Source organism: Anomaloglossus baeobatrachus, chromosome 6, assembly GCF_048569485.1.
Source record: "Anomaloglossus baeobatrachus isolate aAnoBae1 chromosome 6, aAnoBae1.hap1, whole genome shotgun sequence".
Lineage (NCBI taxonomy): Eukaryota > Metazoa > Chordata > Amphibia > Anura > Aromobatidae > Anomaloglossus > Anomaloglossus baeobatrachus.
Genome location: NC_134358.1, coordinates 15,759,396 through 15,783,633, shown reverse-complemented (window position 1 = coordinate 15,783,633; position 24,238 = coordinate 15,759,396). Strand labels below are relative to the sequence as shown.

General features: G+C 50.3%; 1 protein-coding gene across 1 annotated transcript in view; it reads right to left on the bottom strand.

The window, feature by feature from the left end:
- Positions 1–24,238, bottom strand: part of LOC142316971 (uncharacterized) — a 57,753-nt gene that overhangs the window by 13,109 nt on the left and 20,406 nt on the right.

Genomic DNA, 24,238 nt, shown 5'->3' with positions numbered 1-24,238 from the left:
CCACCCAGAATCCTCCAGTGTACACTGTATAATCTCCCAGCAGTCTCCTCTCACCACCCAGAATCCTCCAGTGTACACTGTATAATCTCCCAGCAGTCTCCTCTCATCACCCAGAATCCTCCAGTGTACACTGTATAATCTCCCAGCAGTCTCCTCTCACCACCCAGAATCCTCCAGTGTACACTGTATAATCTCCCAGCAGTCTCCTCTCATCACCCAGAATCCTCCAGTGTACACTGTATCATCACCCAGCAGTCTCCTCTCACCACCCAGAATCCTCCAGTGTACACTGTATAATCTCCCAGCAGTCTCCTCTCATCATCACCCAGAATCCTCCAGTGTACACTGTATCATCTCCCAGCAGTCTCCTCTCATCACCCAGAATCCTCCAGTGTACACTGTATAATCTCCCAGCAGTCTCCTCTCATCACCCAGAATCCTCCAGTGTACACTGTATCATCTCCCAGCAGTCTCCTCTCATCACCCAGAATCCTCCAGTGTACACTGTATCATCTCCCAGCAGTCTCCTCTCATCACCCAGAATCCTCCAGTGTACACTGTATAATCTCCCAGCAGTCTCCTCTCATCACCCAGAATCCTCCAGTGTACACTGTATAATCTCCCAGCAGTCTCCTCTCATCATCACCCAGAATCCTCCAGTGTACACTGTATCATCTCCCAGCAGTCTCCTCTCACCACCCAGAATCCTCCAGTGTACACTGTATAATCTCCCAGCAGTCTCCTCTCATCACCCACAATCCTCCAGTGTACACTGTATCATCTCCCAGCAGTCTCCTCTCACCACCCAGAATCCTCCAGTGTACACTGTATAATCTCCCAGCAGTCTCCTCTCATCACCCAGAATCCTCCAGTGTACACTGTATAATCTCCCAGCAGTCTCCTCTCATCACCCAGAATCCTCCAGTGTACACTGTATTATCTCCCAGCAGTCACCTCTCTCCTCATCACCCAGAATCCTCCAGTGTACACTGTATCATCTCCCAGCAGTCTCCTCTCACCACCCAGAATCCTCCAGTGTACACTGTATAATCTCCCAGCAGTCTCCTCTCATCACCCAGAATCCTCCAGTGTACACTGTATAATCTCCCAGCAGTCACCTCTCTCCTCATCACCCAGAATCCTCCAGTGTACACTGTATCATCTCCCAGCAGTCTCCTCTCATCACCCAGAATCCTCCAGTGTACACTGTATAATCTCCCAGCAGTCTCCTCTCATCACCCAGAATCCTCCAGTGTACACTGTATAATCTCCCAGCAGTCTCCTCTCATCACCCAGAATCCTCCAGTGTACACTGTATCATCTCCCAGCAGTCTCCTCTCATCATCACCCAGAATCCTCCGGTGTACACTGTATAATCTCCCAGCAGTCTCCTCTCCTCTCCCAGAATCCTCCAGTGTACACTGTATCATCTCCCAGCAGTCTCCTCTCACCACCCAGAATCCTCCAGTGTATAATGTATAATCTCCCAGCAGTCTCCTCTCCTCATCACCCAGAATCCTCCAGTGTATAATGTATAATCTCCCAGCAGTCTCCTCTCCTCACCCAGAATCCTCCAGTGTACACTGTATCATCTCCCAGCAGTCTCCTCTCACCACCCAGAATCCTCCAGTGTATAATGTATAATCTCCCAGCAGTCTCCTCTCATCACCCACAATCCTCCAGTGTACACTGTATCATCTCCCAGCAGTCACCTCTCATAACCCAGAATCCTCCAGTGTACACTGTATAATCTCCCAGCAGTCTCCTCTCCTCACCCAGAATCCTCCGGTGTACACTGTATAATCTCCCAGCAGTCTCCTCTCATCACCCACAATCCTCCGGTGTACACTGTATAATCTCCCAGCAGTCTCCTCTCACCACCCAGAATCCTCCAGTGTACACTGTATCATCTCCCAGCAGTCTCCTCTCACCACCCAGAATCCTCCAGTGTACACTGTATAATCTCCCAGCAGTCTCCTCTCCTCACCCACAATCCTCCGGTGTACACTGTATAATCTCCCAGCAGTCTCCTCTCATCACCCAGAATCCTCCAGTGTACACTGTATCATCTCCCAGCAGTCTCCTCTCATCATCCAGAATCCTCCAGTGTACACTGTATAATCTCCCAGCAGTCTCCTCTCATCACCCAGAATCCTCCAGTGTACACTGTATCATCTCCCAGCAGTCTCCTCTCACCACCCAGAATCCTCCAGTGTATAATGTATAATCTCCCAGCAGTCTCCTCTCACCACCCAGAATCCTCCAGTGTACACTGTATAATCTCCCAGCAGTCTCCTCTCATCACCCAGAATCCTCCAGTGTACACTGTATAATCTCCCAGCAGTCTCCTCTCATCACCCAGAATCCTCCAGTGTACACTGTATAATCTCCCAGCAGTCTCCTCTCATCACCCAGAATCCTCCAGTGTACACTGTATCATCTCCCAGCAGTCACCTCTCATCACCCAGAATCCTCCAGTGTACACTGTATAATCTCCCAGCAGTCTCCTCTCATCACCCACAATCCTCCGGTGTACACTGTATAATCTCCCAGCAGTCTCCTCTCATCACCCACAATCCTCCAGTGTACACTGTATAATCTCCCAGCAGTCTCCTCTCATCACCCACAATCCTCCGGTGTACACTGTATAATCTCCCAGCAGTCTCCTCTCATCACCCAGAATCCTCCAGTGTACACTGTATCATCTCCCAGCAGTCTCCTCTCACCACCCAGAATCCTCCAGTGTACACTGTATAATCTCCCAGCAGTCTCCTCTCATCACCCAGAATCCTCCAGTGTACACTGTATCATCTCCCAGCAGTCTCCTCTCCTCTCCCAGAATCCTCCAGTGTACACTGTATAATCTCCCAGCAGTCTCCTCTCATCACCCAGAATCCTCCAGTGTACACTGTATAATCTCCCAGCAGTCACCTCTCCTCTCCCAGAATCCTCCAGTGTACACTGTATAATCTCCCAGCAGTCTCCTCTCATCACCCAGAATCCTCCAGTGTACACTGTATAATCTCCCAGCAGTCTCCTCTCATCATCACCCAGAATCCTCCAGTGTACACTGTATCATCTCCCAGCAGTCTCCTCTCATCACCCAGAATCCTCCAGTGTACACTGTATCATCTCCCAGCAGTCTCCTCTCATCACCCAGAATCCTCCAGTGTACACTGTATAATCTCCCAGCAGTCTCCTCTCATCACCCAGAATCCTCCAGTGTACACTGTATAATCTCCCAGCAGTCTCCTCTCATCATCACCCAGAATCCTCCAGTGTACACTGTATCATCTCCCAGCAGTCTCCTCTCATCACCCAGAATCCTCCAGTGTACACTGTATCATCTCCCAGCAGTCTCCTCTCATCACCCAGAATCCTCCAGTGTGCACTGTATAATCTCCCAGCAGTCTCCTCTCATCCCCCAGAATCCTCCAGTGTACACTGTATAATCTCCCAGCAGTCTCCTCTCATCACCCAGAATCCTCCAGTGTACACTGTATCATCTCCCAGCAGTCTCCTCTCACCACCCAGAATCCTCCAGTGTACACTGTATAATCTCCCAGCAGTCTCCTCTCCTCATCACCCAGAATCCTCCAGTGTACACTGTATAATCTCCCAGCAGTCTCCTCTCCTCATCACCCAGAATCCTCCAGTGTACACTGTATAATCTCCCAGCAGTCTCCTCTCATCCCCCAGAATCCTCCAGTGTACACTGTATCATCTCCCAGCAGTCTCCTCTCACCACCCAGAATCCTCCAGTGTACACTGTATAATCTCCCAGCAGTCTCCTCTCATCACCCAAAATCCTCCAGTGTACACTGTATCATCTCCCAGCAGTCTCCTCTCACCACCCAGAATCCTCCAGTGTACACTGTATAATCTCCCAGCAGTCTCCTCTCATCACCCAGAATCCTCCAGTGTACACTGTATCATCTCCCAGCAGTCTCCTCTCATCATCACCCAGAATCCTCCGGTGTACACTGTATAATCTCCCAGCAGTCTCCTCTCCTCTCCCAGAATCCTCCAGTGTACACTGTATCATCTCCCAGCAGTCTCCTCTCACCACCCAGAATCCTCCAGTGTATAATGTATAATCTCCCAGCAGTCTCCTCTCCTCATCACCCAGAATCCTCCAGTGTATAATGTATAATCTCCCAGCAGTCTCCTCTCCTCACCCAGAATCCTCCAGTGTACACTGTATAATCTCCCAGCAGTCTCCTCTCACCACCCAGAATCCTCCAGTGTACACTGTATAATCTCCCAGCAGTCTCCTCTCACCACCCAGAATCCTCCAGTGTATAATGTATAATCTCCCAGCAGTCTCCTCTCATCACCCACAATCCTCCAGTGTACACTGTATCATCTCCCAGCAGTCACCTCTCATAACCCAGAATCCTCCAGTGTACACTGTATAATCTCCCAGCAGTCTCCTCTCCTCACCCAGAATCCTCCGGTGTACACTGTATAATCTCCCAGCAGTCTCCTCTCATCACCCACAATCCTCCGGTGTACACTGTATAATCTCCCAGCAGTCTCCTCTCATCACCCACAATCCTCCGGTGTACACTGTATAATCTCCCAGCAGTCTCCTCTCCTCACCCACAATCCTCCAGTGTACACTGTATAATCTCCCAGCAGTCTCCTCTCATCACCCAGAATCCTCCAGTGTACACTGTATCATCTCCCAGCAGTCTCCTCTCACCACCCAGAATCCTCCAGTGTACACTGTATAATCTCCCAGCAGTCTCCTCTCATCACCCAGAATCCTCCAGTGTACACTGTATCATCTCCCAGCAGTCTCCTCTCACCACCCAGAATCCTCCAGTGTACACTGTATAATCTCCCAGCAGTCTCCTCTCATCACCCACAATCCTCCAGTGTACACTGTATCATCTCCCAGCAGTCTCCTCTCATCACCCAGAATCCTCCAGTGTACACTGTATAATCTCCCAGCAGTCTCCTCTCATCCCCCAGAATCCTCCAGTGTACACTGTATCATCTCCCAGCAGTCTCCTCTCACCACCCAGAATCCTCCAGTGTACACTGTATAATCTCCCAGCAGTCTCCTCTCACCACCCAGAATCCTCCAGTGTATAATGTATAACCACCCAGCAGTCTCCTCTCATCATCACCCAGAATCCTCCAGTGTACACTGTATAATCTCCCAGCAGTCTCCTCTCATCACCCACAATCCTCCAGTGTACACTGTATAATCTCCCAGCAGTCTCCTCTCACGACCCAGAATCCTCCAGTGTACACTGTATCATCTCCCAGCAGTCTCCTCTCCTCATCCCCCAGAATCCTCCAGTGTACACTGTATAATCCCCCAACAGTCTCCTCTCACCACCCAGAATCCTCCAGTGTATAATGTATCATCTCCCAGCAGTCTCCTCTCATCACCCACAATCCTCCAGTGTACACTGTATAATCTCCCAGCAGTCTCCTCTCATCACCCAGAATCCTCCAGTGTACACTGTATAATCTCCCAGCAGTCTCCTCTCATCACCCAGAATCCTCCAGTGTACACTGTATAATCTCCCAGCAGTCTCCTCTCATCACCCAGAATCCTCCAGTGTACACTGTATCATCTCCCAGCAGTCTCCTCTCATCACCCAGAATCCTCCAGTGTACACTGTATAATCTCCCAGCAGTCTCCTCTCATCACCCAGAATCCTCCAGTGTACACTGTATCATCTCCCAGCAGTCTCCTCTCATCACCCAGAATCCTCCAGTGTACACTGTATAATCTCCCAGCAGTCTCCTCTCATCACCCAGAATCCTCCAGTGTACACTGTATCATCTCCCAGCAGTCACCTCTCCTCTCCCAGAATCCTCCAGTGTACACTGTATAATCTCCCAGCAGTCTCCTCTCATCACCCACAATCCTCCAGTCTACACTGTATAATCTCCCAGCAGTCTCGTCTCATCACCCACAATCCTCCGGTGTACACTGTATAATCTCCCAGCAGTCTCCTCTCACGACCCAGAATCCTCCAGTGTACACTGTATCATCTCCCAGCAGTCTCCTCTCATCACCCAGAATCCTCCGGTGTACACTGTATAATCTCCCAGCAGTCTCCTCTCATCACCCACAATCCTCCAGTCTACACTGTATAATCTCCCAGCAGTCTCCTCTCATCACCCAGAATCCTCCAGTGTACACTGTATAATCTCCCAGCAGTCTCCTCTCCTCACCCAGAATCCTCCAGTGTACACTGTATAATCTCCCAGCAGTCTCCTCTCATCACCCAGAATCCTCCAGTGTACACTGTATAATCTCCCAGCAGTCTCCTCTCATCACCCAGAATCCTCCAGTGTACACTGTATAATCTCCCAGCAGTCTCCTCTCCTCATCACCCAGAATCCTCCAGTGTACACTGTATCATCTCCCAACAGTCTCCTCTCATCACCCAGAATCCTCCAGTGTACACTGTATAATCTCCCAGCAGTCTCCTCTCACGACCCAGAATCCTCCAGTGTACACTGTATAATCTCCCAGCAGTCTCCTCTCCTCATCACCCAGAATCCTCCAGTGTACACTGTATCATCTCCCAGCAGTCTCCTCTCCTCATCACCCAGAATCCTCCAGTGTATAATGTATAATCTCCCAGCAGTCTCCTCTCATCACCCAGAATCCTCCAGTGTACACTGTATAATCTCCCAGCAGTCTCCTCTCATCCCCCAGAATCCTCCAGTGTACACTGTATCATCTCCCAGCAGTCTCCTCTCACCACCCAGAATCCTCCAGTGTACACTGTATAATCTCCCAGCAGTCTCCTCTCCTCTCCCAGAATCCTCCAGTGTACACTGTATAATCTCCCAGCAGTCTCCTCTCCTCTCCCAGAATCCTCCAGTGTACACTGTATAATCTCCCAGCAGTCTCCTCTCACCACCCAGAATCCTCCAGTGTACACTGTATAATCTCCCAGCAGTCTCCTCTCACCACCCAGAATCCTCCAGTGTATAATGTATAACCACCCAGCAGTCTCCTCTCATCATCACCCAGAATCCTCCGGTGTACACTGTATAATCTCCCAGCAGTCTCCTCTCCTCTCCCAGAATCCTCCAGTGTACACTGTATAATCTCCCAGCAGTCTCCTCTCACGACCCAGAATCCTCCAGTGTACACTGTATCATCTCCCAGCAGTCTCCTCTCATCCCCCAGAATCCTCCAGTGTACACTGTATCATCTCCCAGCAGTCTCCTCTCATCCCCCAGAATCCTCCAGTGTACACTGTATCATCTCCCAGCAGTCTCCTCTCCTCATCCCCCAGAATCCTCCAGTGTACACTGTATAATCCCCCAACAGTCTCCTCTCACCACCCAGAATCCTCCAGTGTACACTGTATCATCTCCCAGCAGTCTCCTCTCATCACCACCCAGAATCCTCCAGTGTACACTGTATCATCTCCCAGCAGTCTCCTCTCATCACCCACAATCCTCCAGTGTACACTGTATAATCTCCCAGCAGTCTCCTCTCCTCATCACCCAGAATCCTCCAGTGTACACTGTATAATCTCCCAGCAGTCTCCTCTCATCCCCCAGAATCCTCCAGTGTACACTGTATAATCTACCAGCAGTCTCCTCTCATCACCCAGAATCCTCCAGTGTACACTGTATCATCTCCCAGCAGTCACCTCTCCTCTCCCAGAATCCTCCAGTGTACACTGTATAATCTCCCAGCAGTCTCCTCTCATCACCCAGAATCCTCCAGTGTACACTGTATAATCTCCCAGCAGTCTCCTCTCATCACCCACAATCCTCCAGTGTACACTGTATAATCTCCCAGCAGTCTCCTCTCCTCATCACCCAGAATCCTCCAGTGTACACTGTATAATCTCCCAGCAGTCTCCTCTCATCACCCAGAATCCTCCAGTGTACACTGTATCATCTCCCAGCAGTCTCCTCTCCTCATCACCCAGAATCCTCCAGTGTATAATGTATAATCTCCCAGCAGTCACCTCTCACCACCCAGAATCCTCCAGTGTACACTGTATAATCTCCCAGCAGTCTCCTCTCCTCATCACCCAGAATCCTCCAGTGTATAATGTATAATCTCCCAGCAGTCACCTCTCACCACCCAGAATCCTCCAGTGTACACTGTATAATCTCCCAGCAGTCTCCTCTCATCACCCAGAATCCTCCAGTGTACACTGTATAATCTCCCAGCAGTCTCCTCTCATCCCCCAGAATCCTCCAGTGTACACTGTATCATCTCCCAGCAGTCTCCTCTCACCACCCAGAATCCTCCAGTGTATAATGTATAACCACCCAGCAGTCTCCTCTCATCATCACCCAGAATCCTCCGGTGTACACTGTATAATCTCCCAGCAGTCTCCTCTCCTCTCCCAGAATCCTCCAGTGTACACTGTATCATCTCCCAGCAGTCTCCTCTCACCACCCAGAATCCTCCAGTGTACACTGTATAATCTCCCAGCAGTCTCCTCTCACCACCCAGAATCCTCCAGTGTATAATGTATAACCACCCAGCAGTCTCCTCTCATCATCACCCAGAATCCTCCGGTGTACACTGTATAATCTCCCAGCAGTCTCCTCTCCTCTCCCAGAATCCTCCAGTGTACACTGTATAATCTCCCAGCAGTCTCCTCTCACGACCCAGAATCCTCCAGTGTACACTGTATCATCTCCCAGCAGTCTCCTCTCATCACCCAGAATCCTCCAGTGTACACTGTATCATCTCCCAGCAGTCTCCTCTCCTCATCCCCCAGAATCCTCCAGTGTACACTGTATAATCCCCCAACAGTCTCCTCTCACCACCCAGAATCCTCCAGTGTACACTGTATCATCTCCCAGCAGTCTCCTCTCATCACCACCCAGAATCCTCCAGTGTACACTGTATCATCTCCCAGCAGTCTCCTCTCATCACCCACAATCCTCCAGTGTACACTGTATAATCTCCCAGCAGTCTCCTCTCCTCATCACCCAGAATCCTCCAGTGTACACTGTATAATCTCCCAGCAGTCTCCTCTCATCACCCAGAATCCTCCAGTGTACACTGTATAATCTCCCAGCAGTCTCCTCTCATCACCCAGAATCCTCCAGTGTACACTGTATCATCTCCCAGCAGTCACCTCTCCTCTCCCAGAATCCTCCAGTGTACACTGTATAATCTCCCAGCAGTCTCCTCTCATCACCCAGAATCCTCCAGTGTACACTGTATAATCTCCCAGCAGTCTCCTCTCATCACCCACAATCCTCCAGTGTACACTGTATAATCTCCCAGCAGTCTCCTCTCCTCATCACCCAGAATCCTCCAGTGTACACTGTATAATCTCCCAGCAGTCTCCTCTCATCACCCAGAATCCTCCAGTGTACACTGTATCATCTCCCAGCAGTCTCCTCTCCTCATCACCCAGAATCCTCCAGTGTATAATGTATAATCTCCCAGCAGTCACCTCTCACCACCCAGAATCCTCCAGTGTACACTGTATAATCTCCCAGCAGTCTCCTCTCCTCATCACCCAGAATCCTCCAGTGTATAATGTATAATCTCCCAGCAGTCACCTCTCACCACCCAGAATCCTCCAGTGTACACTGTATAATCTCCCAGCAGTCTCCTCTCATCACCCAGAATCCTCCAGTGTACACTGTATAATCTCCCAGCAGTCTCCTCTCCTCATCACCCAGAATCCTCCAGTGTATAATGTATAATCTCCCAGCAGTCACCTCTCACCACCCAGAATCCTCCAGTGTACACTGTATAATCTCCCAGCAGTCTCCTCTCATCACCCAGAATCCGCCAGTGTACACTGTATAATCTCCCAGCAGTCTCCTCTCACGACCCAGAATCCTCCAGTGTACACTGTATAATCTCCCAGCAGTCTCCTCTCACGACCCAGAATCCTCCAGTGTACACTGTATAATCTCCCAGCAGTCTCCTCTCATCACCCAGAATCCTCCAGTGTACACTGTATAATCTCCCAGCAGTCTCCTCTCATCCCCCAGAATCCTCCAGTGTACACTGTATCATCTCCCAGCAGTCTCCTCTCACCACCCAGAATCCTCCAGTGTATAATGTATAACCACCCAGCAGTCTCCTCTCATCATCACCCAGAATCCTCCGGTGTACACTGTATAATCTCCCAGCAGTCTCCTCTCATCACCCAGAATCCTCCAGTGTACACTGTATAATCTCCCAGCAGTCTCCTCTCATCACCCACAATCCTCCAGTGTACACTGTATAATCTCCCAGCAGTCTCCTCTCCTCATCACCCAGAATCCTCCAGTGTATAATGTATAATCTCCCAGCAGTCACCTCTCACCACCCAGACTCCTCCAGTGTACACTGTATAATCAGCCCAGCAGTCTCCTCTCATCACCCAGAATCCTCCAGTGTACACTGTATAATCTCCCAGCAGTCTCCTCTCATCACCCAGAATCCTCCAGTGTACACTGTATAATCTCCCAGCAGTCTCCTCTCACGACCCAGAATCCTCCAGTGTACACTGTATAATCTCCCAGCAGTCTCCTCTCACGACCCAGAATCCTCCAGTGTACACTGTATAATCTCCCAGCAGTCTCCTCTCACCACCCAGAATCCTTCAGTGTATAATGTATAACCACCCAGCAGTCTCCTCTCACCACCCAGAATCCTCCAGTGTACACTGTATAATCTCCCAGCAGTCTCCTCTCATCACCCAGAATCCTCCAGTGTATAATGTATAATCTCCCAGCAGTCACCTCTCACCACCCAGAATCCTCCGGTGTACACTGTATAATCTCCCAGCAGTCTCCTCTCATCACCCACAATCCTCCAGTGTACACTGTATAATCTCCCAGCAGTCTCCTCTCACCACCCAGAATCCTCCAGTGTATAATGTATCATCTCCCAGCAGTCTCCTCTCATCCCCCAGAATCCTCCAGTGTACACTGTATAATCTCCCAGCAGTCTCCTCTCACCACCCAGAATCCTCCAGTGTACACTGTATCATCTCCCAGCAGTCTCCTCTCATCACCCACAATCCTCCAGTGTACACTGTATAATCTCCCAGCAGTCTCCTCTCCTCATCACCCAGAATCCTCCAGTGTACACTGTATAATCTCCCAGCAGTCTCCTCTCATCACCCAGAATCCTCCAGTGTACACTGTATAATCTCCCAGCAGTCTCCTCTCATCACCCAGAATCCTCCAGTGTACACTGTATAATCTCCCAGCAGTCTCCTCTCATCACCCACAATCCTCCGGTGTACACTGTATAATCTCCCAGCAGTCTCCTCTCACCACCCAGAATCCTCCAGTGTATAATGTATAACCACCCAGCAGTCTCCTCTCACCACCCAGAATCCTCCAGTGTACACTGTATAATCTCCCAGCAGTCTCCTCTCATCACCCAGAATCCTCCAGTGTATAATGTATAACCACCCAGCAGTCTCCTCTCACCACCCAGAATCCTCCAGGGTACACTGTATAATCTCCCAGCAGTCTCCTCTCATCACCCAGAATCCTCCAGTGTACACTGTATAATCTCCCAGCAGTCTCCTCTCATCCCCCAGAATCCTCCAGGGTACACTGTATAATCTCCCAGCAGTCTCCTCTCATCACCCAGAATCCTCCAGTGTACACTGTATCATCTCCCAGCAGTCACCTCTCCTCTCCCAGAATCCTCCAGTGTACACTGTATAATCTCCCAGCAGTCTCCTCTCATCACCCAGAATCCTCCAGTGTACACTGTATAATCTACCAGCAGTCTCCTCTCATCACCCACAATCCTCCAGTGTACACTGTATAATCTCCCAGCAGTCTCCTCTCCTCATCACCCAGAATCCTCCAGTGTACACTGTATAATCTCCCAGCAGTCTCCTCTCATCACCCAGAATCCTCCAGTGTACACTGTATAATCTCCCAGCAGTCTCCTCTCCTCATCACCCAGAATCCTCCAGTGTACACTGTATCATCTCCCAGCAGTCTCCTCTCATCACCCAGAATCCTCCAGTGTACACTGTATAATCTCCCAGCAGTCTCCTCTCACGACCCAGAATCCTCCAGTGTACACTGTATCATCTCCCAGCAGTCTCCTCTCCTCATCACCCAGAATCCTCCAGTGTATAATGTATAATCTCCCAGCAGTCTCCTCTCACCACCCAGAATCCTCCAGTGTATAATGTATCATCTCCCAGCAGTCTCCTCTCCTCATCACCCAGAATCCTCCAGTGTACACTGTATCATCTCCCAGCAGTCACCTCTCATCACCCACAATCCTCCAGTGTACACTGTATAATCTCCCAGCAGTCTCCTCTCATCACCCAGAATCCTCCAGTGTATAATGTATCATCTCCCAGCAGTCTCCTCTCATCACCCAGAATCCTCCAGTGTACACTGTATAATCTCCCAGCAGTCTCCTCTCCTCATCACCCAGAATCCTCCAGTGTACACTGTATAATCTCCCAGCAGTCTCCTCTCATCACCCAGAATCCTCCAGTGTACACTGTATAATCTCCCAGCAGTCTCCTCTCATCACCCAGAATCCTCCAGTGTACACTGTATAATCTCCCAGCAGTCTCCTCTCATCACCCACAATCCTCCGGTGTACACTGTATAATCTCCCAGCAGTCTCCTCTCACCACCCAGAATCCTCCAGTGTATAATGTATAATCTCCCAGCAGTCTCCTCTCATCACCCAGAATCCTCCAGTGTATAATGTATAACCACCCAGCAGTCTCCTCTCACCACCCAGAATCCTCCAGTGTACACTGTATAATCTCCCAGCAGTCTCCTCTCATCACCCAGAATCCTCCAGTGTATAATGTATAACCACCCAGCAGTCTCCTCTCACCACCCAGAATCCTCCAGGGTACACTGTATAATCTCCCAGCAGTCTCCTCTCATCACCCAGAATCCTCCAGGGTACACTGTATAATCTCCCAGCAGTCTCCTCTCATCACCCAGAATCCTCCAGGGTACACTGTATAATCTCCCAGCAGTCTCCTCTCATCACCCAGAATCCTCCAGTGTATAATGTATAACCACCCAGCAGTCTCCTCTCATCACCCAGAATCCTCCAGTGTACACTGTATAATCTCCCAGCAGTCTCCTCTCACGACCCAGAATCCTCCAGTGTACACTGTATAATCTCCCAGCAGTCTCCTCTCACCACCCAGAATCCTTCAGTGTATAATGTATAACCACCCAGCAGTCTCCTCTCACCACCCAGAATCCTCCAGTGTACACTGTATAATCTCCCAGCAGTCTCCTCTCATCACCCAGAATCCTCCAGTGTACACTGTATAATCTCCCAGCAGTCTCCTCTCATCACCCACAATCCTCCAGTGTACACTGTATAATCTCCCAGCAGTCTCCTCTCACCACCCAGAATCCTCCAGTGTATAATGTATCATCTCCCAGCAGTCTCCTCTCATCCCCCAGAATCCTCCAGTGTACACTGTATAATCTCCCAGCAGTCTCCTCTCACCACCCAGAATCCTCCAGTGTACACTGTATCATCTCCCAGCAGTCTCCTCTCATCACCCACAATCCTCCAGTGTACACTGTATAATCTCCCAGCAGTCTCCTCTCCTCATCACCCAGAATCCTCCAGTGTACACTGTATAATCTCCCAGCAGTCTCCTCTCATCACCCAGAATCCTCCAGTGTACACTGTATAATCTCCCAGCAGTCTCCTCTCATCACCCAGAATCCTCCAGTGTACACTGTATAATCTCCCAGCAGTCTCCTCTCATCACCCACAATCCTCCGGTGTACACTGTATAATCTCCCAGCAGTCTCCTCTCACCACCCAGAATCCTCCAGTGTATAATGTATAACCACCCAGCAGTCTCCTCTCACCACCCAGAATCCTCCAGTGTACACTGTATAATCTCCCAGCAGTCTCCTCTCATCACCCAGAATCCTCCAGTGTATAATGTATAACCACCCAGCAGTCTCCTCTCACCACCCAGAATCCTCCAGGGTACACTGTATAATCTCCCAGCAGTCTCCTCTCATCACCCAGAATCCTCCAGTGTACACTGTATAATCTCCCAGCAGTCTCCTCTCATCCCCCAGAATCCTCCAGGGTACACTGTATAATCTCCCAGCAGTCTCCTCTCATCACCCAGAATCCTCCAGTGTACACTGTATCATCTCCCAGCAGTCACCTCTCCTCTCCCAGAATCCTCCAGTGTACACTGTATAATCTCCCAGCAGTCTCCTCTCATCACCCAGAATCCTCCAGTGTACACTGTATAATCTACCAGCAGTCTCCTCTCATCACCCAGAATCCTCCAGTGTACACTGTATAATCTCCCAGCAGTCTCCTCTCCTCATCACCCAGAATCCTCCAGTGTACACTGTATAATCTCCCAGCAGTCTCCTCTCATCACCCAGAATCCTCCAGTGTACACTGTATAATCTCCCAGCAGTCTCCTCTCCTCATCACCCAGAATCCTCCAGTGTACACTGTATCATCTCCCAGCAGTCTCCTCTCATCACCCAGAATCCTCCAGTGTACACTGTATAATCTCCCAGCAGTCTCCTCTCACGACCCAGAATCCTCCAGTGTACACTGTATCATCTCCCAGCAGTCTCCTCTCCTCATCACCCAGAATCCTCCAGTGTATAATGTATAATCTCCCAGCAGTCTCCTCTCACCACCCAGAATCCTCCAGTGTATAATGTATCATCTCCCAGCAGTCTCCTCTCCTCATCACCCAGAATCCTCCAGTGTACACTGTATCATCTCCCAGCAGTCACCTCTCATCACCCACAATCCTCCAGTGTACACTGTATAATCTCCCAGCAGTCTCCTCTCCTCATCACCCAGAATCCTCCAGTGTACACTGTATAATCTCCCAGCAGTCTCCTCTCATCACCCAGAATCCTCCAGTGTACACTGTATAATCTCCCAGCAGTCTCCTCTCATCACCCAGAATCCTCCAGTGTACACTGTATAATCTCCCAGCAGTCTCCTCTCATCACCCACAATCCTCCGGTGTACACTGTATAATCTCCCAGCAGTCTCCTCTCACCACCCAGAATCCTCCAGTGTATAATGTATAATCTCCCAGCAGTCTCCTCTCATCACCCAGAATCCTCCAGTGTATAATGTATAACCACCCAGCAGTCTCCTCTCACCACCCAGAATCCTCCAGTGTACACTGTATAATCTCCCAGCAGTCTCCTCTCATCACCCAGAATCCTCCAGTGTATAATGTATAACCACCCAGCAGTCTCCTCTCACCACCCAGAATCCTCCAGGGTACACTGTATAATCTCCCAGCAGTCTCCTCTCATCACCCAGAATCCTCCAGGGTACACTGTATAATCTCCCAGCAGTCTCCTCTCATCACCCAGAATCCTCCAGGGTACACTGTATAATCTCCCAGCAGTCTCCTCTCATCACCCAGAATCCTCCAGTGTATAATGTATAACCACCCAGCAGTCTCCTCTCATCACCCAGAATCCTCCAGTGTACACTGTATAATCTCCCAGCAGTCTCCTCTCACGACCCAGAATCCTCCAGTGTACACTGTATAATCTCCCAGCAGTCTCCTCTCACGACCCAGAATCCTCCAGTGTACACTGTATAATCTCCCAGCAGTCTCCTCTCATCCCCCAGAATCCTCCGGTGTACACTGTATAATCTCCCAGCAGTCTCCTCTCATCCCCCAGAATCCTCCGGTGTACACTGTATCATCTCCCAGCAGTCTCCTCTCATCACCCAGAATCCTCCAGTGTATAATGTATAACCACCCAGCAGTCTCCTCTCACCACCCAGAATCCTCCAGTGTACACTGTATAATCTCCCAGCAGTCTCATCTCATCACCCAGAATCCTCCAGTGTACACTGTATAATCTCCCAGCAGTCTCCTCTCATCCCCCAGAATCCTCCAGTGTACACTGTATCATCTCCCAGCAGTCACCTCTCACCACCCAGAATCCTCCAGTGTATAATGTATAATCTCCCAGCAGTCTCCTCTCATCATCACCCAGAATCCTCCGGTGTACACTGTATAATCTCCCAGCAGTCTCCTCTCATCACCCAGAATCCTCCAGTGTACACTGTATCATCTCCCAGCAGTCTCCTCTCATCCCCCAGAATCCTCCAGTGTACACTGTATAATCTCCCAGCAGTCTCCTCTCATCACCCAGAATCCTCCAGTGTACACTGTATCATCTCCCAGCAGTCTCCTCTCATCACCCAGAATCCTCCAGTGTACACTGTATAATCTCCCAGCAGTCTCCTCTCATCACCCAGAATCCTCCAGTGTACACTGTATCATCTCCCAGCAGTCTCCTCTCACCACCCAGAATCCTCCAGTGTACACTGTATAATCTCCCAGCAGTCTCCTCTCATCACCCAGAATCCTCCAGTGTACACTGTATAATCTCCCAGCAGTCACCTCTCCTCTCCCAGAATCCTCCAGTGTACACTGTATAATCTCCCAGCAGTCACCTCTCCTCTCCCAGAATCCTCCAGTGTACACTGTATAATCTCCCAGCAGTCACCTCTCCTCTCCCAGAATCCTCCAGTGTACACTGTATAATCTCCCAGCAGTCTCCTCTCATCACCCAGAATCCTCCAGTGTACACTGTATAATCTCCCAGCAGTCTCCTCTCACCACCCAGAATCCTCCAGTGTACACTGTATCATCTCCCAGCAGTCTCCTCTCATCACCCACAATCCTCCAGTGTACACTGTATAATCTCCCAGCAGTCTCCTCTCCTCATCCCCCAGAATCCTCCAGTGTACACTGTATAATCCCCCAACAGTCTCCTCTCACCACCCAGAATCCTCCAGTGTATAATGTATCATCTCCCAGCAGTCTCCTCTCATCACCCAGAATCCTCCAGTGTACACTGTATAATCTCCCAGCAGTCTCCTCTGACCACCCAGAATCCTCCAGTGTACACTGTATAATCCCCCAACAGTCTCCTCTCCTCATCACCGAGAATCCTCCAGTGTACACTGTATCATCTCCCAGCAGTCTCCTCTCATCACCCACAATCCTCCAGTGTACACTGTATAATCTCCCAGCAGTCTCCTCTCCTCATCACCGAGAATCCTCCAGTGTACACTGTATAATCTCCCAGCAGTCTCCTCTCATCACCCAGAATCCTCCAGTGTACACTGTATAATCTCCCAGCAGTCTCCTCTCATCACCCACAATCCTCCGGTGTACACTGTATAATCTCCCAGCAGTCTCCTCTCCTCATCACCCAGAATCCTCCGGTGTACACTGTATAATCTCCCAGCAGTCTCCTCTCACGACCCAGAATCCTCCAGTGTACACTGTATAATCTCCCAGCAGTCTCCTCTCATCACCCACAATCCTCCAGTGTACACTGTATAATCTCCCAGCAGTCTCCTCTCCTCATCACCCAGAATCCTCCAGTGTACACTGTATAATCTCCCAGCAGTCTCCTCTCATCACCCACAATCCTCCAGTGTACACTGTATAATCTCCCAGCAGTCTCCTCTCCTCATCACCCAGAATCCTCCAGTGTACACTGTATAATCTCCCAGCAATCTCCTCTCATCACCCAGAATCCTCCAGTGTACACTGTATAATCTCCCAGCAGTCTCCTCTCCTCATCACCCAGAATCCTCCAGTGTACACTGTATCATCTCCCAGCAGTCTCCTCTCATCACCCAGAATCCTCCAGTGTACACTGTATAATCTCCCAGCAGTCTCCTCTCACGACCCAGAATCCTCCAGTGTACACTGTATCATCTCCCAGCAGTCTCCTCTCCTCATCACCCAGAATCCTCCAGTGTACACTGTATAATCTCCCAGCAGTCTCCTCTCACCACCCAGAATCCTCCAGTGTACACTGTATCATCTCCCAGCAGTCTCCTCTCACCACCCAGAATCCTCCAGTGTACACTGTATCATCTCCCAGCAGTCTCCTCTCACCACCCAGAATCCTCCAGTGTACACTGTATCATCTCCCAGCAGTCTCCTCTCATCACCCACAATCCTCCGGTGTACACTGTATAATCTCCCAGCAGTCTCCTCTCACGACCCAGAATCCTCCAGTGTACACTGTATAATCTCCCAGCAGTCTCCTCTTATCCCCCAGAATCCTCCAGTGTACACTGTATAATCTCCCAGCAGTCTCCTCTCATCACCCAGAATCCTCCAGTGTACACTGTATCATCTCCCAGCAGTCTCCTCTCATCACCCACAATCCTCCAGTGTACACTGTATAATTTCCCAGCAGTCTCCTCTCCTCATCACCCAGAATCCTCCAGTGTACACTGTATAATCTCCCAGCAGTCTCCTCTCATCATCCAGAATCCTCCGGTGTACACTGTATAATCTCCCAGCAGTCTCCTCTCATCACCCAGAATCCTCCAGTGTACACTGTATAATCTCCCAGCAGTCTCCTCTCATCACCCACAATCCTCCGGTGTACACTGTATAATCTCCCAGCAGTCTCCTCTCACGACCCAGAATCCTCCAGTGTACACTGTATAATCTCCCAGCAGTCTCCTCTCATCACCCAGAATCCTCCGGTGTACACTGTATAATCTCCCAGCAGTCTCCTCTCATCACCCAGAATCCTCCAGTGTACACTGTATAATCTCCCAGCAGTCTCCTCTCATCACCCAGAATCCTCCGGTGTACACTGTATAATCTCCCAGCAGTCTCCTCTCATCACCCAGAATCCTCCAGTGTACACTGTATCATCTCCCAGCAGTCTCCTCTCATCACCCAGAATCCTCCGGTGTACACTGTATAATCTCCCAGCAGTCTCCTCTCCTCATCACCCAGAATCCTCCAGTGTACACTGTATAATCTCCCAGCAGTCTCCTCTCACCACCCAGAATCCTCCGGTGTACACTGTATCATCTCCCAGCAGTCTCCTCTCATCACCCAGAATCCTCCGGTGTACACTGTATAATCTCCCAGCAGTCTCCTCTCCTCATCACCCAGAATCCTCCAGTGTACACTGTATAATCTCCCAGCAGTCTCCTCTCATCACCCAGAATCCTCCGGTGTACACTGTATAATCTCCCACCAGTCTCCTCTCATCACCCAGAATCCTCCGGTGTACACTGTATAATCTCCCAGCAGTCTCCTCTCATCACCCAGAATCCTCCAGTGTACACTGTATCATCTCCCAGCAGTCTCCTCTCACCACCCAGAATCCTCCAGTGTACACTGTATAATCTCCCAGCAGTCTCCTCTCACCACCCAGAATCCTCCAGTGTACACTGTATAATCTCCCAGCAGTCTCCTCTCATCACCCAGAATCCTCCAGTGTATAATGTATCATCTCCCAGCAGTCTCCTCTCATCATCCAGAATCCTCCAGTGTACACTGTATAATCTCCCAGCAGTCTCCTCTCATCATCCAGAATCCTCCAGTGTACACTGTATAATCTCCCAGCAGTCTCCTCTCATCACCCAGAATCCTCCAGTGTACACTGTATAATCTCCCAGCAGTCTCCTCTCCTCATCACCCAGAATCCTCCGGTGTACACTGTATAATCTCCCAGCAGTCTCCTCTCACCACCCAGAATCCTCCAGTGTACACTGTATAATCTCCCAGCAGTCTCCTCTCCTCATCCAGAATCCTCCAGTGTACACTGTATAATCTCCCAGCAGTCTCCTCTCATCATCCAGAATCCTCCAGTGTACACTGTATCATCTCCCAGCAGTCTCCTCTCATCATCCAGAATCCTCCAGTGTACACTGTATAATCTCCCAGCAGTCTCCTCTCATCACCCAGAATCCTCCAGTGTACACTGTATCATCTCCCAGCAGTCTCCTCTCCTCACCCAGAATCCTCCAGTGTACACTGTATCATCTCCCAGCAGTCTCCTCTCATCATCCAGAATCCTCCAGTGTACACTGTATAATGTCCCAGCAGTCTCCTCTCCTCATCCAGAATCCTCCAGTGTACACTGTATAATCTCCCAGCAGTCTCCTCTCATCATCCAGAATCCTCCAGTGTACACTGTATAATCTCCCAGCAGTCTCCTCTCATCATCCAGAATCCTCCAGTGTACACTGTATAATCTCCCAGCAGTCTCCTCTCATCACCCAGAATCCTCCAGTGTACACTGTATAATCTCCCAGCAGTCTCCTCTCACCACCCAGAATCCTCCAGTGTACACTGTATCATCTCCCAGCAGTCTCCTCTCACCACCCAGAATCCTCCAGTGTACACTGTATAATCTCCCAGCAGTCTCCTCTCACCACCCAGAATCCTCCAGTGTACACTGTATAATCTCCCAGCAGTCTCCTCTCACCACCCAGAATCCTCCAGTGTACACTGTATAATCTCCCAGCAGTCTCCTCTCATCACCCAGAATCCTCCAGTGTACACTGTATAATCTCCCAGCAGTCTCCTCTCCTCATCACCCAGAATCCTCCAGTGTACACTGTATAATCTCCCAGCAGTCTCCTCTCATCATCCAGAATCCTCCAGTGTACACTGTATAATCTCCCAGCAGTCTCCTCTCCTCACCCAGAATCCTCCAGTGTACACTGTATAATCTCCCAGCAGTCTCCTCTCCTCACCCAGAATCCTCCAGTGTACACTGTATAATCTCCCAGCAGTCTCCTCTCATCACCCAGAATCCTCCAGTGTACGCTGTATAACCACCCAGCAGTCTCCTCTCCTCATCACCCAGAATCCTCCAGTGTACACTGTATAATCTCCCAGCAGTCTCCTCTCATCACCCAGAATCCTCCAGTGTACACTGTATAATCTCCCAGCAGTCTCCTCTCATCACCCACAATCCTCCGGTGTACACTGTATAATCTCCCAGCAGTCTCCTCTCATCACCCAGAATCCTCCAGTGTACACTGTATCATCTCCCAGCAGTCTCCTCTCATCACCCAGAATCCTCCAGTGTACACTGTATAATCTCCCAGCAGTCTCCTCTCATCACCCAGAATCCTCCAGTGTACACTGTATAATCTCCCAGCAGTCTCCTCTCATCACCCACAATCCTCCGGTGTACACTGTATCATCTCCCAGCAGTCTCCTCTCATCACCCAGACTCCTCCAGTGTACACTGTATCATCTCCCAGCAGTCTCCTCTCATCACCCAGACTCCTCCAGTGTACACTGTATCATCTCCCAGCAGTCTCCTCTCACCACCCAGAATCCTCCAGTGTACACTGTATAATCTCCCAGCAGTCTCCTCTCATCACCCAGAATCCTCCAGTGTACACTGTATAATCTCCCAGCAGTCTCCTCTCATCACCCAGAATCCTCCAGTGTACACTGTATCATCTCCCAGCAGTCTCCTCTCATCACCCAGAATCCTCCAGTGTACACTGTATCATCTCCCAGCAGTCTCCTCTCATCACCCAGAATCCTCCAGTGTACACTGTATAATCTCCCAGCAGTCTCCTCTCATCCCCCAGAATCCTCCAGTGTACACTGTATAATCTCCCAGCAGTCTCCTCTCACCACCCAGAATCATCCAGTGTACACTGTATAATCTCCCAGCAGTCTCCTCTCATCATCCAGAATCCTCCAGTGTACACTGTATAATCTCCCAGCAGTCTCCTCTCATCATCCAGAATCCTCCAGTGTACACTGTATAATCTCCCAGCAGTCTCCTCTCACCACCCAGAATCCTCCAGTGTACACTGTATAATCTCCCAGCAGTCTCCTCTCCTCTCCCAGAATCCTCCAGTGTACACTGTATCATCTCCCAGCAGTCTCCTCTCCTCATCACCCAGAATCCTCCAGTGTACACTGTATCATCTCCCAGCAGTCTCCTCTCACCACCCAGAATCCTCCAGTGTACACTGTATAATCTCCCAGCAGTCACCTCTCCTCTCATCACCCAGAATCCTCCAGTGTACACTGTATAATCTCCCAGCAGTCTCCTCTCATCACCCAGAATCCTCCAGTGTACACTGTATAATCTCCCAGCAGTCTCCTCTCACCACCCAGAATCCTCCAGTGTACACTGTATAATCTCCCAGCAGTCTCCTCTCACCACCCAGAATCCTCCAGTGTACACTGTATAATCTCCCAGCAGTCTCCTCTCATCATCCAGAATCCTCCAGTGTACACTGTATAATCTCCCAGCAGTCTCCTCTCACCACCCAGAATCCTCCAGTGTACACTGTATAATCTCCCAGCAGTCTCCTCTCATCACCCAGAATCCTCCAGTGTACACTGTATAATCTCCCAGCAGTCTCCTCTCACCACCCAGAATCCTCCAGTGTACACTGTATAATCTCCCAGCAGTCTCCTCTCACCACCCAGAATCCTCCAGTGTACACTGTATAATCTCCCAGCAGTCTCCTCTCATCACCCAGAATCCTCCAGTGTACACTGTATAATCTCCCAGCAGTCTCCTCTCACCACCCAGAATCATCCAGTGTACACTGTATAATCTCCCAGCAGTCTCCTCTCATCATCCAGAATCCTCCAGTGTACACTGTATAATCTCCCAGCAGTCTCCTCTCATCATCCAGAATCCTCCAGTGTACACTGTATAATCTCCCAGCAGTCTCCTCTCACCACCCAGAATCCTCCAGTGTACACTGTATAATCTCCCAGCAGTCTCCTCTCCTCTCCCAGAATCCTCCAGTGTACACTGTATCATCTCCCAGCAGTCTCCTCTCCTCATCACCCAGAATCCTCCAGTGTACACTGTATCATCTCCCAGCAGTCTCCTCTCACCACCCAGAATCCTCCAGTGTACACTGTATAATCTCCCAGCAGTCACCTCTCCTCTCATCACCCAGAATCCTCCAGTGTACACTGTATAATCTCCCAGCAGTCTCCTCTCATCACCCAGAATCCTCCAGTGTACACTGTATAATCTCCCAGCAGTCTCCTCTCACCACCCAGAATCCTCCAGTGTACACTGTATAATCTCCCAGCAGTCTCCTCTCACCACCCAGAATCCTCCAGTGTACACTGTATAATCTCCCAGCAGTCTCCTCTCATCATCCAGAATCCTCCAGTGTACACTGTATAATCTCCCAGCAGTCTCCTCTCACCACCCAGAATCCTCCAGTGTACACTGTATAATCTCCCAGCAGTCTCCTCTCATCACCCAGAATCCTCCAGTGTACACTGTATAATCTCCCAGCAGTCTCCTCTCCTCACCACCCAGAATCCTCCAGTGTACACTGTATAATCTCCCAGCAGTCTCCTCTCACCACCCAGAATCCTCCAGTGTACACTGTATAATCTCCCAGCAGTCTCCTCTCACCACCCAGAATCCTCCAGTGTACACTGTATAATCTCCCAGCAGTCTCCTCTCATCACCCAGAATCCTCCAGTGTACACTGTATAATCTCCCAGCAGTCTCCTCTCACCACCCAGAATCCTCCAGTGTACACTGTATAATCTCCCAGCAGTCTCCTCTCATCACCCAGAATCCTCCAGTGTACACTGTATAATCTCCCAGCAGTCTCCTCTCATCACCCAGAATCCTCCAGTGTACACTGTATAATCTCCCAGCAGTCTCCTCTCATCACCCAGAATCCTCCAGTGTACACTGTATCATCTCCCAGCAGTCTCCTCTCATCACCCAGAATCCTCCAGTGTACACTGTATCATCTCCCAGCAGTCTCCTCTCATCACCCAGAATCCTCCGGTGTACACTGTATCACAGACCTGGGCAAGGGGCGGCCCGTGGGCCACATCCGGCCCGCCTGCTCTCTGTGACCGGCCCGCCCGTCTTCAGCCGGTGCAGTGGAGCCGGGCTGCAGCGTGCCGAGCAGGAAGAGATCCTGTGCAGGTCCGCACAGTCAGTGCAGGCAGCGGAACGCAGGAGTCTTTCCTCTGTTCCCTGCCGGCACTAATTGTCAGTGACACACGCGCGCGCTCTGACGTTGTCAGTACTGCGCTGCGTGTGTCATTTCAAAAGTTCCCGCCGGCAGAAGAAGCAGCACAGCAGACGGAATAATTCATCTTACAGGACCTGCGATGATGTCACGCCCATGTGACTGTGTGGGAGGAGACACAGGATGCCGGGCAGAAAGCAAGACACTGAATCCTGAAGGAGATGTGGACACATGATGACTGGTAATGAGAAAAGAGGGGACATGAGGGGGAGATGGAGTTGCAGGGTGAGTGGCATATGAGGGAAGATGGAGTTGCAGGGTGAGTGGCATATGAGGGAAGATGGAGTTGCAGGGTGAGTGGCATATGAGGGAAGATGGAGTTGCAGGGTGAGTGGCATATGAGGGAAGATGGAGTTGCAGGGTGAGTGCATATGAGGGAAGATGGAGTTGCAGGGTGAGTGGCATATGTGGGAAGATGGAGTTGCAGGGTGAGTGCATATG